This window comes from Tamandua tetradactyla, chromosome X (genome assembly GCF_023851605.1).
Source record: "Tamandua tetradactyla isolate mTamTet1 chromosome X, mTamTet1.pri, whole genome shotgun sequence".
NCBI classification, from domain to species: domain Eukaryota; kingdom Metazoa; phylum Chordata; class Mammalia; order Pilosa; family Myrmecophagidae; genus Tamandua; species Tamandua tetradactyla.
The window spans coordinates 22,162,237-22,180,051 of NC_135353.1; positions in this window are offsets into that span (position 1 = coordinate 22,162,237).

Sequence of the window (17,815 nt, forward strand, 5' to 3'; positions counted from 1 at the left end):
GACCTAACAGACACATATACATTGTTACAATCTAAAACACCAGGATACATATTCTTCTCTAGTGCTATGAAACATTCTCCAGGGTACATCATATGCTGGGGCATGAAAGAGGTCTTTATTTGTTTAAACAGATTAAAATTATTCAAAGTACTTTCTCTGAGCACAATGGAATTAAGCTGGAGATCAATACCTACCAAAGAACCAGAGCTTTCACAAATATATGGAGATTAAAGAATACAATCTTAAACAACCAGTGGGTCAAAGAAGAAATTGCTAGAGAAATTGGTAGCTATTTGGAGACAAATGAAAGTGAAAATATGACATATCAGAACTTATGGGATGCAGCAAAGACAGTACTAAGAGGGAAATGTATTGCCATAAATGCCTATATTAAAAACTAAGAAAGAGCAAAAATTGAAGACTTAAATGCCCACCTGGAGGAACTAGAGAAAAAAGAGCAAACTAACCCCAAAGCAAAGAGAAGAAGAGAAATAAAAATACTAAATCAGAATTAAATGAACCGGGGAACAAAAAATAATAGAAAAAGTCAATAAAACCAAAAGTTGGTTCTTTGAGAAAATCAATAAAATTGATGGTCCATTAGCAAGGCTGACAAAGAAAAAAAGAAAGAGGATGCAAATGAATGCAATCAGAAATGAAAGGGGGGTCATTACAATAGACCCTTGAAGAAATATAAAAAGATCATAAGAAGATACCATGAACATATAGACCAACAAACTACACAATTTAGATGAAATAGACAAATTCCTAGAAAGACACTAACAAGCTACACTGACCTGAGAAAAAATAGATCTCAGCAAGCCAATTTCAAATAAAAAGATTCAATCAGTCATCAAAAATCTTCCTACAAAGAAAAACAGAAGGCCAGATCTTCACAGGAGAATTTTATGAAACATTCTAAAATGAACTAACACCAATCCTGCTCAAATTTTTCAAAAACATTGAGGAAATTTTATGAAGCTAACATCACTCTAATACCAAAGCTGGGTAAAGATGTTATAAGAAAGAAAAACTACCGGCCAATGTCCCTAATAAATAAAGATGGAAAAATTTCCAGCAAAATACTAGCAAATCAAATCTAATGACACATTAAAAGAATTATACAGTACGACCAAGTGAGGTTTATACCAAGAATGCAAGAGGTGTTCAACACAAGAAAATCAATCAATGCAATACAGCACATTAGAAAATCAAATGGGAAAAATCACATGATCATCTCAATTGATGCTGAAAACACATTAGACAAAATTCAACATTTATTTCTGATTAAAAAAAAAAAACTTCAGAAGGTAAGAATCAAGGTACCTTCCTCAATATGATAAAGGGCATATATGAAGAACCCATAGCCAACATTGTACTCAATGGTGAAAGACTGAAAGTCTTCCCCCAAAAATCAGGAATAAGACAAGGATGCCCTCTGTCACCACTATTATTCAACATTTTACTGGAAGTTCTATCTAGAGCAATGAAGCAGGGAAAAGAATTAAAAGGCATCCAAATCATAAAGGAAGAAGTAAAATTTTCATTATTGGATGACATGATACTATATTTAGAAAATCCTGAGAAATCTATAACAAAGCTTCTTGAGTTAATAAGCAAACTCAGCAAGGTGGCGAGATATAAGATTAAGGTACAAAAATCAGTAGTGTTTCTATACACAAGCAATTATATAACTGAGGGGTCAATTAGGAAAAAATTCCATTCCAAATCGCAACTAAAATAATCACATATCTAGGGATAAACTTAACTAGGGATATAAAAGACTTATACACAGAAAACTGTATAATATTACTAAAAGAAATCAAAGATCTAAATAGGTGGCAAGACATTCCCTGCTCATGGACCACAAGGTTAAATGTAGTTAAGATGTCAATTCTACCCAAACTGACCTACAGATTCAATGCAATGCCAATCAAAACTCCAACAACCTACTTTAAAGACATAGAAAAGCTAGTAAAGAGACCTCAAATAGCTAAAATTATCCTATAAAAGAAGAATGAAGTGGGAGGATTAACAGTTCCTGATTTCAAAGCTTATTATAAGGCCACAGTGGTCAAAACTCATGAGAGTGGAACAAAGGTAGAAATATTGATGAATGGAATTAACTGGTATTATGTACCCCAGAAAAGCCATGTTTTAATCCTGATCCAATCTTGTTGGAGCAACTATTTCTTTTAATTCCTATTCAGTACTGTAGGTTGAAAACCAGATTAGATTACCTAGTTTATATTAGAATATTTCCATGGAGATGTGACATACCCAATTATAGGTGGGACCTTTGATTAAATGGAGATGTGACTCCACCCATTCCAGGTGGGTCTTGATAAGCTTACTGCAATCCTTTGAAAAAGGAAACATTTTAGAGAAATATAGAACCTAGAGAAATGACAGAAGCCTTGGAGCCAACAGAAACTTCACAGCTGAGCTGACACAGATGCAGATATATAGAGAACAGAGACATGAATATTTGAAGATGCTTGAAGCCCAGCAGTGTTGCCATGAGATGCTAAGCAGGCCAGAACCTGGAAAGAGCCAAGAGAAGCCAAAAGATGAAAGCTATACCTGGAGAAGTAAAATGAGGAACCTCCACAGGAACAGAGGTTGTAAGAAACAGAGCCTGGGAGCAAGAGAGCAAGGGAGCAGCGGATGCCAACCACGTGTCTACCCAGCTGACAGAGATGTTCTTGACTCATTGGCCTTTCTTGAGTGAAGATAACCTATTGTTGGTGCCTTAATTTGGACACTTTCACTTCCTTAGAACAGTATATTTGTAATTTTTTAAATTCTCCTTTATAAAAGCCATTCCAGTTGTGGCATATTGCATTCTGGTAGCTTGCAAACTAAATATTGTTATATCTAGTGTTTGAGAAGCATGCTATATATGTATAACCTGGTATTTCCCTGGAACTTTGGGTAACTGTGTGACATCTAGGATTCAGAATGGGAGTTCTGTAGTTCTGGAAGTCAACATTGCCTCATACAACAATGTTGAAAAAGAGATCAGGCTTCGATTAGAGATAAGGACAAAACCAATTGGATCAGGACTAAGGTAAATCAGAATACAGGGGTAAGGTGGACATTGTCTGTATTTTAGAACTTCACCTACTCTATGATACCAAAGGAAGAGAGATATATTTTATCCAGGAACTAAATTTTCAGTAGCATATAATCTAACTCAAACTGTCTAGATAGATCATTTAAACAACCCAAATACATGGATCCCAGAATGGGAATGAAGGCTTGTAATTCTGTATAGCTTAATGTAATGCCGGGATAATTTTAAAGTATTGGCAAAGTCCCTTGAGGGATGGGAGAAAAAATATGGAACTATTAAGCTTTACCACTGCAAAACCCTTGATATTGTTTCAAGTGTTAGGGACTCCCAAGTCAATAGGCCAAGCCCTTGAACTTGAGGCTTGCTCTTGTAAAGCTTATTTATGTAGTCAAGAAAATTATTCTACCTATAGTTATGCCTAAGATTTACTTCCAGAGGCCCTCTTTTGTTGCTCAGATGTGACCTCTCTCTCTAAATCCAACTCTGCAAGTGAAATCTTTACCTTTCCTCCACGTGGGATATGACATCCAGGGGTGAAAGTCTCCCTGGAAACATGTTATATGACTCCCAAGGATGAGCTTGACCCTGGCACTATGGGGTTTACAATGCCTTCTTGACCAAGAGGGGGAAAAGAATTGTAACAAATAAGGTATCAGTGGCTGAGAGTTCAAATAGAGTCAAGAGGTTACTCTGGGGGCTACTGTTATGCAAGCTTCAGTTAGAAATTGCTACTATCATAACTTGCCAATACCCAATTAAAACCATTCCTGCCAACCCTAAAGAATACCTAAGGCTTTATCTGAGATTCTACAAAAGTTCCATGCACTATGATTACTTTCCAGAAACCTACAACCTCCAGATGTGTTCCTAGGCTAGGTATGTCCTGAAACCCAGAGAGGCAGCCTCTCTAGAATATCAACTATTTCCATCCCCCTATTCCATATTATTGACAGCCCTTTCCAACATGAAAAACTTAGAATGGGCATAGCCCAAATATCCTTAATGATTGGGGCAAGGATCAATGGAGAAGATGGAATTATAACAGAGAAGATAGAATTTAACAATGTGCATGACTGTTGAATCATTATATTATTTCTTTTAGTCTCCAGTTGCTTGGAACAGCTAGAAGGAACAAACTAAAACTGTGGAACTATAACCATTACCAAACTCTGAAATCTGTTCTACAACTACTTCTTACAATGTACTTTGAAATTTGTTGCTCTTTTGTATATATGTTATTTTTCAATGAAAAAAGAATAATGTTGACAATGGATTGAATCAGAGACAAATTTGAAATTCATGGTCTAATCTATGAGTTTTGAATGATACTAAAAGCAAATGAACAAGCAAACTCAGAGGTCATTTTTGCAGGTTGCTAGCTTATCAATTTATTATTCTGAAAATAAGCTTAAAAAGGAAAAAATTTAACATTTATCCTGTCTTTCTTTTATGAAATATATTTCAAGGTAACCAAGTAGTTGATGAGGAAAAGTTATCTTTTATAGAAGAATTCCAGACAATACTTGAAGAAGTAATGATAGAATTAAATACTACCTAATGAAGTAATTGTGTCCTGGGCTGTCCAATATGGTAGCCACTACCCACAAGTGGCTTTTGATCAGATGCAATTTGGCTTGTCTGAATTGAGATGTGCTGCAAGGGTAAAATACACACTGATTTCAAAGTCTTATTACAAAAAGTAAACTATAAAATAGCTCATAAAATGTTCTGTGTTGATTACATGTTGAAATAACAGTATTTGGGATGTAATGTGTTAAATAAAACATATTACTAAAATTAAAATAATAATAATGCATACTGGAGGCAGGGTAAGATGGTGACATAGTAAGTTGTGTTGGCAATTTAGTTCATCCTCCAAGGCAGCTAGTAAATAGCAAGGAACAACTGCTGGGGGAATTTCAGTGGCCAGAAACATATTGTAAACCAGTCTGGAATGGGTGGAATGTCTGAGATCCCACATAGAACTATAAGTCTCCCAAGCTACAGAGATCAGCACCCCTCCACTCACACCATGGAGGGTTGGTTCCCTGAGGGAAAAAGAAACAGACTCTATTAGGAGCAAGGAAGTTAACTCAACCAAGCTTCAATTATGGAAATAACAAATTCAGAGTGCTGAAAAGAAGCCCTAAGCACAGGTAAAACTGGAGTAAGCACTACAGGAACCAGGGGTTTTTGCCCTGGCAGAGATTGGGTAGTGTGGTGGAAAAACAACAACAACATATGCTTTTCTTTTCAGTTAGACAACACAAAATACTGGAAAAGGACTCAGCCCCAAGAAAAGGATGCACATAGAGCCTGGAGGTACATAGAACCATGTAACAACACTAAGTTAACTGACAAACCCAGGGGCCTGTGGTCCAGCTCTGAAAAGGATTTTTTTCTCTCTTTTTTACTTTATTTAATATCTCATTAGACAGAACTGTGAGCATTCTCAGGCTTCAGCACTGCCCCAGGCAAGGTGAAATTAAGACATGTCTGAGAGACAAAATAATTAGTCAGATGAATGGGGATAATTACCTAAAGGTGCATCATTAAGTAGATTCTACTGGCACTAGGGAAGGTAGCTCAGACAAGGTCCAATTGCAGTTTGAATCCCAGCAGAGAAGAGATAAGGCTAACAGAAAAAAAAAAAGATAAAAGGCAATAGAATAAAATACAATAAAGTTAGAGGATTTTGGAGTCAGCCAAGCTCAGAGTACTGAAACTTTGGGGGCGAGTGACTGTGTATGAAAAGGGATAAGTATTTTATTTCATTTTATTGATCTTATCTTATTTATTTTAATTTTATTTTAACTTAATTTTATTTTATTTTACTATTCCAACTATCTTATTAGAGAAAGCCCCCAAGCATTCTTAATTGCTAGCAGAACACAGGCAAGGGCAGAGTTAATTTAGGTCTGAGAGGCAAAATAATGAATTAAGTGAAGGGCATAACTACCTACAGGGTCTATCTTACCCAATAAAAAGGGAGTGAGGATAAGCTCAAAGGGAAGCATTGCTTCAGGGAATTCAGTCCCCAAATCTGGCAAAAAGGAAGCAACCTAAGCCCACATTCCAACCCAGGCTTTGGCCCAGTCATGCCCCTGCAGGGAAGAGTCTGGTGAGAATGAAAATCACTGCATCACTTTACACTGGTAGGAAGTTATGTGCCGACAAGTGCTACCTGCTGGGCAGGATAGGAAAAGCACAGAATTGAAACACTTTATAAGAAAGTCTGAAATCCACCATGGAAACATCTTAGGTATTACACCCTCCTATTAAGACATGGGCCTGTCTTGTCTGGGAAAATCTGACTGTGGTTGATCATATTGAAGGAGACTGTCCTCCAAAAAAAAAAAGGTTCCACATAGACTTGGCAAAGACCAGAAAAACAAGAGGTAAAAATTCTGATTAGTTAAACAGAAGCTAGGCTAGAATAAGTTGAACTGAAGGCAAAAGAACAGATAGAGAACAAAGCTAAACAATAAGAAAATCCTAGGAAAATGAGTAAAAATGACCTCTAGAGTAAAATAATTAAAGAACTAAAGTGCCTAGACACTAGCAAAATATAATGAATCATACTAGGAAAATCAAAGATGTGGCCCAGTGAAAGGAAGAAAAAACAATGTTTCAAATGAGATAAAGGAGTTTAAACAATTAACTCAGGATGTCTTAATAGACATCCAAAATGACATCAAAAATCAAATCAATGAGTTGAGGGAAGATATGGCAAAAAAGCTGAAGGATACAAAGAAGACGCTGGGTAAACAAAAAGAACTCAAAACTTTGAAGAAACAAATGGCAGAACTTCCAGGAAGGAAAGGCACAATAGAAGAGATGAAAAACAACAAAGACCTAGAACAGCAGATTTAAAGAGGCAGAAGAAAGGATTAGTGAACTAGAGGACAGGACATCTGAAATCCTACACAAGAAAAAAAACAGATAGGGAAAAGAATGGGAAAATATGAGCAGGGTCTCAGGGAACTGAATGATAGAACAAAGCACATGAATATACATATTATGGGTGTCCCAGAAAGAGAAGAGTAGGGAAGAGGGGCAGAATGACTAATGGAGAAAATTATCACTGAAAATTTTCCATCTCTTATGAAAGATATAAAATAACAGATCCAAGAAGCACAGCATACTCCAAACAGAATAGATTGAAGTAGACCCACTACAAGAAACTTACTTACCAAATTGTCAAATGTCAAAGATAAAGAGAGAATTCTGAAAGCAGCAAGAAAAAGCAATCCATTACATACAAGCAAAGCTCAATAAGACTATGTGTGGATTTATCACCAGAAGCCATGAAGGCAAAAAAGCAGTGGTATGATATAGTTAAGATTCTGAAAGAGAAAACCTGACAACCAAGAATTCTATACCCAGCAAAACTGTCCTCCAAAAGTAAGGGGGAGTTTAAAATATTTTTAGACAAACATCACTGAGAGAGTTTGTGACTGAGAGGCTAACACTACAAGAAATACTAAAGGGAGAAGTACAGGTAGATAGGAAAAGACAGGATAGAGAGGTCTGGAAAAGAGTGTAGAAGTAAAGACTATCAATAAATAAAAAAATAAAAAATAAGATATGACATAAAAAATCCAAAAGACAAAATGGTAGGAGAAATTTCTGCCATTCCAGTAATAACATTAGTTGTTAATGGATTAAACTCCCCAAATTAAAGCCATAAACTGGTAGAATGGATTACAAAATAATACCCATCTATATGCTGTCTACAAAAGACCCACTTTTGACCCAAGAACAAAAACAGATGGAAAGTGAAAGGTTGGAAAAAGATATTTCACACAAACAGTAACCAAAATAGAGCAGTACTGGCGATACTAATATCCAACAAATTAGACTCCAAGTGTAAAACAATTCAAAGAGATGAAGAAGGACACTAAAAGGAACAATTCTTGAGGAAGGCATAACAATAATAAATATTTATGCATTGAGCCAGATTGCTTCAAAATACATGAGGCAGACACTGACAACCTGAAGGGAGAAGCAGACACCACTACAATAATAGTTGGAGCTTTCAATTCACTGCTTTCATAAGAACATCTAAACAGAAGATCAATAAAGAGTTATTTTGAACAATATGATACATTAACTAGACTTAACAGATATTTACAGAACATTAGACACCACAACAGACACACTTTTCTCAAGTGCTCATGGGTTATTCTCAAGGATAGACAACATACTGGTTCTCAAAGCAAGTCTCAGAAAATTTAAAAGATTGAAATTATACAAAGCACTTTCTCAAATCATAAAAGAATGAAGTCAGAAATCAAGAAAAGGCTGAGGGCTAGAAAATTCACAAATATATGGAGGCTAAGCAATACAACCTTAAACAACCAGTTGGTCAAGGAAGAAATTACAAGACAAATCAGTAAATATGTCAAAGCAAATGAAAACCAAAATAAAACATATCAAAACTTATGGAATGCAGCTAAGGCAGTGTGGAAAGGAAAACTTATTGCCCTAAATGCCTATATTAAATTAGAAGAAAGAGCAAAAATCAAGGAGTTAAAGATTCCCCTTGTAGAACTAGAGAAAAAAAAACAAAGTAACCCAACACAAACTGAAAGAAAGAAATAATAAATATTATAGCAGAAATAAGTGAAATTGAGAATACGAAAACAATAGAAAAAACCAACAACACCAGAAGTTGGTTCTTTGAGAAAATCAATAAAATTGATGGACCCTTAGCTAGGCTGACAAAACAAAGAGTTAAGATGCAAATAAATGAAATCAGAAATGGGGAGGGGACATAACCACTGGCTCCTGCAAAATAAAGGAGTAAATGAGAGTCTGCTATGAGGAACTATATGCTAACAAACTAAACAAAACAGATGGAATGGACAACATCCTAGGAAAGTATGAACAACCAACATTGACTCAAGAAGAAATAGACAACCTCAACAAAACAATCACAAGTAAAGTAACTGAATCAGTCATCAAGAAGCTCCCAGAAAAAAAAGTCCAGGACCAGGTTGCTTCACTTGTGAATTCTACCAAACATTCAAAAAAGAATTAGTACTAGTACACTCAAACTCTTCAAAAAAAACTAAAGAGGAGGAAAAGCTACATAACTTATTCTATGAAGCCAACATCCTAATACCAAAGCCAAACAAAGATACTGTGAGAATAGAATAATTGCAGGCCAATCTCTTTAATGAATATAGATGAAAAAATCCTCAACAAAATACTTACACATAAAGTCTAGTAGCACATTAAAAGAATTATACTCCTTGACCAAGTGGAATTTATTCCAGGTATGCAAAGCTGGTTCAACATAAGAAAATTTTTATTGTAATGCACCACAAAAATAAATCAAAGCATAAAAACCACATGATCATCTTGATTTATGCAGAAAAGGCACTTGAAAAAATTAGGCATCTGTTCTTGATGAAAACATTTCAAACGATAAAAATAGAAGGGAAACTGCTCAATATGATAAAGGAAATATATGAAAAACCCACAGCTAACATCATCCTCAACGAGGAAAGATGGAAAGCTTTCCCTTTAAGATCAGAAATAAGATAAGGATGCCCACTACCGCCATTGTTGATCAACATTGTGCTGGAAGTGTCTAAAGCAATTAGACAAGAAAGAGAAATAAAAGGAATCCAAATTGGAAAAGAAGAAGTAAAACTCTCACTATTTGCAGATGACATGATACTATACATCAAAAATCCTGAAAAATTTACAGCAAAAATAATAGACTTAATAAATGAGTACAGCAAAGTGGCAGGATACTGGATCAATACCCCAAAATTAATAGTGTTTCTATACACTAGTAATGAGCAATCTGAGGAAGAAATCAAGAAAAATATTTCACTTAAAATAGCAACCAAAAGAATCAAATATTTAGAAATAAATTTAGCCTAGGACATGAAAGACCTTACACAGAAAAGTACAAGAAATTGCCTAAAGAAATCATGAAGACCTAAATAAATGGAAGAGCATACCAGAATCATGGGTTGGAAGACTAAATATACTTAAAATGTCAATTCTACATAAATTGACTTATAGATTCAATGCAATGCCAATTTAAATCCCAACAACTTCTTTGTAGAAATTGAAAAACAAATAGCCAAATTTATTTGGAAGGAGATGGTGCCCTGGAAAGCTAACAATATCTTGGAAGTGGGAGTTTTCACAATAACTGACTTTAAAGCATATTACAAAGCTATAGTGGTAAAAATACCATGGTACTGGCATAAAGATAGATATACTGACCAATGGAATTGGTCTTTTGAGCATCAAAGAATTTTGTCAGGAAAGTAAAAAGGCAGCCTACACAATGGTAGACAACATTTGGAAACTACATGTAAGGGTTTAATATCCAGAATATATAAAGCGATTCTACAGATCAACAGCAAAAAGGCAAACAACTCAATTAACAAAGGGCAAAAGACATGAACAGACATTTTTCAGAAGAGGAAAACAAATTACTAGAAGGCATATGAAAAGATGTTCAACTTCACTGGCTATTAGGGAAATTCAAATCAAATCCACAATGAGATGTCACCTCACACCCACTAGAATGACCGTTATTTAAAAAAACAAACAAAATAAAAACAAAATTACTAGTGCTGCAAAGGATGTGGAGAAAGAGGCACACTTATTCACTGTTGGTGGGAACATAGAATGGTGCAACCACTCTAGAAGGCAGCTTAGTGGTTCTTCATGAAGGCAAACATAGAATTGCAATATGATCCAGAAATTCCACTACTAGGTATATATTCAGAGGAACTGCAAGGACAAAAACAGACATTTGACACTTCCGGGCCAAGATGGCGGTTTAACAATGTGCGCATTTTACTTTGTCCTCTAGAACAACTACTAAATAACCAGGAACAGTACAGAACAGCTCCTGGGGCCACGTCAGTGATGGGACACACAGCATACCCCAGTCTGGACCAGCTGAACTGGCTGTGAGCCCCCCCAGAACCATGAGTTCACCGAGCCTCAGCGACCAGTACCCCTCCCCCACAGGCTGCTTCCCAGAGGGGAAAGGAAAGAGACTTTACCAGCAGCAGGTACTGAGCCCAACCAAATGCCAACTGTGAAATGAATTGACAAATTCTGACGACTAAAAATAGGCCCCCAGCTCAGGTGAACCTGGTCAAAGTGGAGGTTGTTCATTTTTGCCCCAGCACCAAGGGGGCAGGGCTGATGGAAAAAGAAAAAAAAGAGGAAACAGAGGTTTTTGTGGCTGTGTTTCTACAAAGGCTTGACTGCCTTTGGATACAGCGGCAGGGCTTCCCAGACTGCAACTGCCCCAAGCATAGGCAGAAACAAGCTCATTTGAGGGTTTGTCTAGAACCTGTGCCTTCCCCAGGAGAGGGGTGAAGCCCAACTCAGATGGAATCCCTCCCTCAAGGAATTCAGACACCAGGTCTTGGTAATTTGAAGCCATTAAAAAGGCCTACAACCTCTCTTCTGTCTCCACCACGTCCCCAGCAGGGAGAGTCTGCCAAAGTTAAAGGTGCCACATCATTTTATGCTGGTGTGAACCACAGGTAGACAAGCGCCACCTACTGGGCAAGATAAGAAAAATAGAACCCAGAGACTTCACAGGAAAGTCTTTCAACCTGCTGGGTCTCACCCTCAGGGAAAACCGACCCAGGTGACTCTTTCCTCCTGATAGGAGGCCAGTTTGGTCTGGGAAAATCCAGCTGCAGTCTATAATACCTACGTGGACCCTCCTAAGAGTGGGAAGGGAAAAGGCAGCATGCAAGCAGGGCAAGAAACAAGAAAACAAGAACTGAAAAATTCTCCTCTGTTAAACAAAACCTAAGCTAGAGGTCCAGAAAAAGCTGAACTGAATATCAAAGAACAGATAGACAAAAAATTCATCCAGCAAGAAAACCCTAGGTAAAAGAAGTGAAAGCAATCTCCAGAATAAACTAATTAAGGTAATTAAATGCCTAGACACCACCAAAAAATAACAAATCACAATAAGAAAATTGACTATATGGCCCAGTCAAAGAAACAAACCAACAATTCAAATGAGATACAGGAGCTGAAACAATTAATTAGGAATATACGAACAGACATGGAAAACCTCATCAAAAACCAAATCAATGAATTGAGGGAGGATATAAAGAAGGCAAGGAATGAACAAAAAGAAGAAATCAAAAGTCTGAAAAAACAAATCACAGAACTTATGGGAATGCAAGGCACGGTAGAAGAGAAGAAAAAAACAATGGAAACCTACAATGGTAGATTTCAAGAGGCAGAACATAGGATTAGTGAACCGGAGGATGGAACATCTGAAATCCAACAAGAAAAAGAAAATATAGGTAAAAATGGAAAAATATGAGCAGGGGCTATCTGACAAGAAAAAGAAAATAGAGGGAAAAAATGGAAAAATATGAGCAGGAACTCAGGGAATTGAATGACAATATGAAATGCATGAATATACGTGTTGTGGGTGTCCCAGAAGGAGAAGAGAAGGGAAAAGGAGGAGAAAACCTAATGGGGGAAATTATCACTGAAAATTTCCCAACATTTATGAAAGACTTAAAATTACAAACCCAAGAAGTGCAGCATACCCCAAAGAGAACAGATCCAAATTGACGTACTCCAAGACATTTACTATATGAAAGACTTAAAATTACAAACCCAAGAAGTGCAGCATACCCCAAAGAGAACAGATCCAAATTGACGTACTCCAAGACATTTACTAATCAGAATGTCAGAGGTCAAAGAGAAAGAGAGAATCTTGAAAGCAACAAGAGAAAAGCAACCCATCACATACAAGGGAAGCCCAATAAGACTATGCACAGATTTCTTAGCAGAAACCATGGAGGTGAGAAGACAGTGGGATGATATATTTAAATTACTAAAAGAGAAAAACTGCCAACCAAGAATTCTCTATCCAGCAAAATTGTCCTTCAAAAATGAGGGAGAAATTAAAACATTTTCAGACAAAAAATCACTGAGAGAATTTGTGACCAAGAGACCAGCTCTGCCAGAAATACTAAAGGGAGCACTAGAGACAGATACAAAAAGACAGAGGAGAGAGATGTGGAGAAGAGTGTGGAAAGGAAGACTATGAGTAAAGGTAAAAAGAAGGAAAATTATATATGACATATAAAATCCAAAAGGCAAAATGGTAGAAGAAAGTACTACCCGTGCAGTAATAACACTAAGTATTAATGGATTAAACTCCCCAATCAAAAGGCATAGACTGGCAGAATGGATTGAAAAACAGGACCCGGGCCACGGTGGCTCAGCAGGCAAGAATGCTTGCCTGCCATGCCAGAGGACCCGGGTTCAATTCCCGGTGCCTGCCCATGTAAAAAATAATAAATAAATAAATAATTAAATAATTAAATTAAAAAAAAAAGCAGGACCCATCTATATGCTGTCTCTACTCAAAGGTCATGAGGGCAAGGACACAAATGGATATTTGCATACCAATGTTTATAACAGCATTATTTACAATTACCAAGAGATGGAAACAGCCAAAATGTCCATCAACAGATGAGTGGCTAAACAAACTGTGGCATATACATACAATGGAATATTATGCAGCTGTAAGACAGAATAAAGTTATGAAGTATGTAACAACATGGATGGACCTTAAGGACATTGTGCTGAGTGAGATTAGCCAGAAACAAAAGGACAAATACTGTATGGTCTCACTGATATGAACTGACATTAGTGAATAAACTTGGAATATTTCGTTGGTAACAGAGACCATAAGGAAGTAGAAATAGGGTAAGATATTGGGTAATTGTAGCTGATGGGATACAGATTGTGCAAGAGGACTGAATATAAAAACTCAGAAATGGACAGCACAATACTACTTAACTGTAATACAATAATGTTCAAACACTGAATGAAGCTGAATGTGAGAATGATAGAGGGAGGAGAGCTGGGGACATAAATGAAATCATAAAGAAAGATAGACAATAAAGATTGAGATGGTATAACCTAGGAATGCCTAGAGTGTATAATGATAGTGACTAAATGTACAAATTTAAAAAATGTTTTTGCATGAGGAAGAACAAAGGAATGTCATTGCTGCAGGGTGCTGAAAATAGATGGTGATTAATATTTTATAATAAAAAAACAGATAGTTGCACACCAATGTTTATAGCAGCATTATTTATGATTGCCAAGAGATGGAAACTGCCTAAATTTCCATCAATGGACAAATGGCTGAACAAACTGTGGTTTATACATATGATGGAATATTATACAATGGTAAGAGAGAATAACATCATGAACCATGTATCAACACAGATGAACCTTGAGGACACATGCTGAGTGAAATTTGTCAGAAACAAAAGTACAAATACTATGTGGTTTCACTAATATGAACTAACATTAATGAGTGAACTTTGAGAGTTAGCTAAGAATACAGATTATCATGAGATAGAAGGGGGATAGAGATTAGGCATTTGTTGCATAGGGAGTACAGAATGTGCAACAGGAATGATTGTAAAGATCCATAAATGGACAGCACAATACTATCTCATGGTAGCACAATAATATAAGTACAGTGAATGAAACTGAGTGTGAATATGGTTGAAGGGTAGGGCTGGGGTCATTTATGTCACCAGAAAGAAAGATAGAGGATAAAGACTGAGACACTAAAATTTTGTGATGCCTGGGATGGAGAATAATGGTACTTTAGTGTACAAATATAAAAATATTTTTGCATGAGGGAGAACAAATGTCAGTATTGTAAGGTGTTAAAAATGGGATAGTATACAGAAAAAAATACAATCAATGCAAACTAAGGTCTATACTTAACAGTAGCATTGTAATATGCTTCCATCAAATGTAACAAAGGCAATATCCCAAAATGAAATGTCAATAAGTGGAGGATATAGGAGAGGGATATGGGATTCTTTGCGGAAGAACATGAAATATTTTCATATAGTTTGTGATACTGAAGGCATGGCTATGTGATTATACCTGGAACAACTGATTGTTTTACTTAGGATGGATTTTAATATGTGTGAATAAAACTGTTTAAAAATGAACAGAGAGATACAAGTGCTAGAGAACATATGGAGGGCGAGATATACCTATTCACTGTTGGTAGGGAAGCAGAGAGCGGCAGCCCTTCTGGAGGGGAGTATGGTGGCTCCATGGGAGGCTAGAGGTGGGCTTGCCATATGATCCTGCAACTCTGCTGCTAGCTGTATACTTGGAGGAACTGAGAGTGGGGACACAAATGGACATTTGCACACTAGTGTTTATGGTGGCAGTATTCATGATTTGCAATGGACGGATGTGGCCTAAGGTACATGAAGAAATGGAAGGGGGACCCACACATCCAATGGGGTACTTAGTAGCTGCAAGAAGGAACTATGTGAAAGAACCTTGAGACCACTATATTGAATGAAATATTAGAAACAAAAAGACAAATATTACCATATCTCACTCATGGGGACTACTATAATATACAAACTCGGAGAATTGAAATCAAGAGCATAGGTGATCAAGTGAAGGCCTACTGTAAAGGTTCCTAGATTGTAACCTATTACAGCAGTCAATTCTGTTCTGGAGTTGTAACTGTTATTTCTAAATTCTGAGATGATGAGCTACTTGTCTATAACCTGGTCATTCCCTGGAACTTCAGGTATTTGTATGACACTTGAGACTCAGAGTTGGAGCCATGAAGCTATGAAAGTAAATATTACCCCATACAGCAACTGTTTAAAAAGTCAAAAACATGATCAGACTTCAACTAGAGATATAAATGAAGCTGATCTGGATAGGACTAACCAGAATATAGGTACAGGATAATATGGTCTATATTTCAAAACTTCAACTTCTGTGTGAGACCAAAGGAAGAGATATTTATTTGGTGAAAAGTTTATATTTTTGTAGCACAATATCTAATTTTACTTGTAATGTCAGTTTTTTCAAACACCATGGAATCTTGAATGAGGAGTGGGACCTTGTTGGTTTTTACTGGTCAGAGTGATGCCCTGATACATCCCAGAGTAATTTGGGCAGAGAACAAAAAAGGATTGGGGAGAAAGGATGAAACATTAAACTTCCCTACCTGGGGAATTCCTGATGTTCTTTCAAGCATTGGGGACAAACTAATTTACTGAGCCCTCCATCTTGGGCTTGCCCCTATGAAACTTATTCCTACAAAGGTGATGCTAGCCTTCTTATAATTATGCCTGAGTCACCCCCAAAGAACTTCTTTTGTTGCTTAGATGTGGTTTCTCTCTCAGCACCAACTCAGCAGGCAAAATCACTGCCCTCCTCCCTATGTGGGACATGACTCTCAGGGGTGTAAATTTCGCTGGCAGTGTGGGACAGGACTCCCAGGGATGAGCCGGGATTCCACATCATAGGCTTGAGAAAGCCTTCTTGAGCAAAAGGGGAAAAGAGAAATAAAACAAAGTAACTTCTTAGTGGTTGACAGATTTCAATCAGAGTCAAAAAGCTAACCTGGAGGTTATTCTTAGGCAATATATAGATATCCCATCTTAGTTTATGGTGTATTGGAGTTGCTGGTGGGAAATAACCTGGAACTGCTGAACTGTGTTCCAGTAGCCTTGATTCTTTAAGATGATTATATAACTATATAGCTTTTACAATGTGACTGTGTGATTGTGAAAACCTTGTTGTTGATGCTCCCTTTATACAGCATATGGACTGATGAGCAAAAACTTAGGACAATAAAATAAATAAATAATAAGGGGAATAAGGGATTTAAAAAACTGGGTAGATTGCAATACTATTGGTCAAAGAAAGGGAGGGGTAAGGGGTATGGGATACACGGGTTTTTACTTTTGTCTTTTTATTTCCTTTTCTCAAGTGATGTGAATGTTCTAAAATGATCATAGTAATGAATACACAACCATTTACTGACATTGTGAGGCATTGATTGTATACTCTGGGTGGACTGTATGGTGTGTAAAAATATCTCAACTAAAATACTTTTGAAAAATAATAATACATAGTGTCTTTCATTGTGTCTTATAACAATTTTGTATATGAACTCTGTTTTGTCCAATATTAGCTTAGCTACTGTGCTGGTTTGAAATGATGTATGTACCCTAGAAAAGCCACGTTTTAATCCTAATCCCATTTTGTAAAGGCAGCTGTTTAAACTGTAATTAGATCATCTCCCTGGAGATGTGATTTAATCAAGAGTGGTTGTTAAGCTGGATTAGGTGATGACATGTCTCCACCCATTCGGGTGGGTCTTGATAAGTTTCTGGAGTACTATAAAAGAGGAAACATTTTGGAGAATGAAGGAGATTCAGAGAGAGCAGAGCAGAATGACATAGCCACGAGAAGCAGAGTCCATCAGCCAGCAACCTCTGGAAGTGAAGAAGGAAAACGCCTCCTGGGGAGCTTCGTGAAAGGAAGCCAGGAGAGAAAGCTAGCAGATGATGCTGTGTTCACCACATGCCTTTCCAGATGAGAGAGAAACCCTGACAATGTTTACCATGTGCCTTTCCAGATGAGAGAGAAACTCTGACTGTGTTAGCCATGTGTCCTTTCACTTGAGAGAGAAACCCTGAACTTCATCGGCCTTCTTGAATCAAGGTATCTCTCCCTGGATGCCTTAGATTGGACACTTCTATAGACTTATTTCAATTGGGCCATTTTCTCAGCCTTAGAACTGTAAACCAGCAACTTATTAAATTCCCCTTTTTAAAAGCCACTCTGTTTCTGGTATATTGCATTCTGACAGCTAGCAAACTAGAATAGCTACCTTGGCTCTATTTTGGTTTA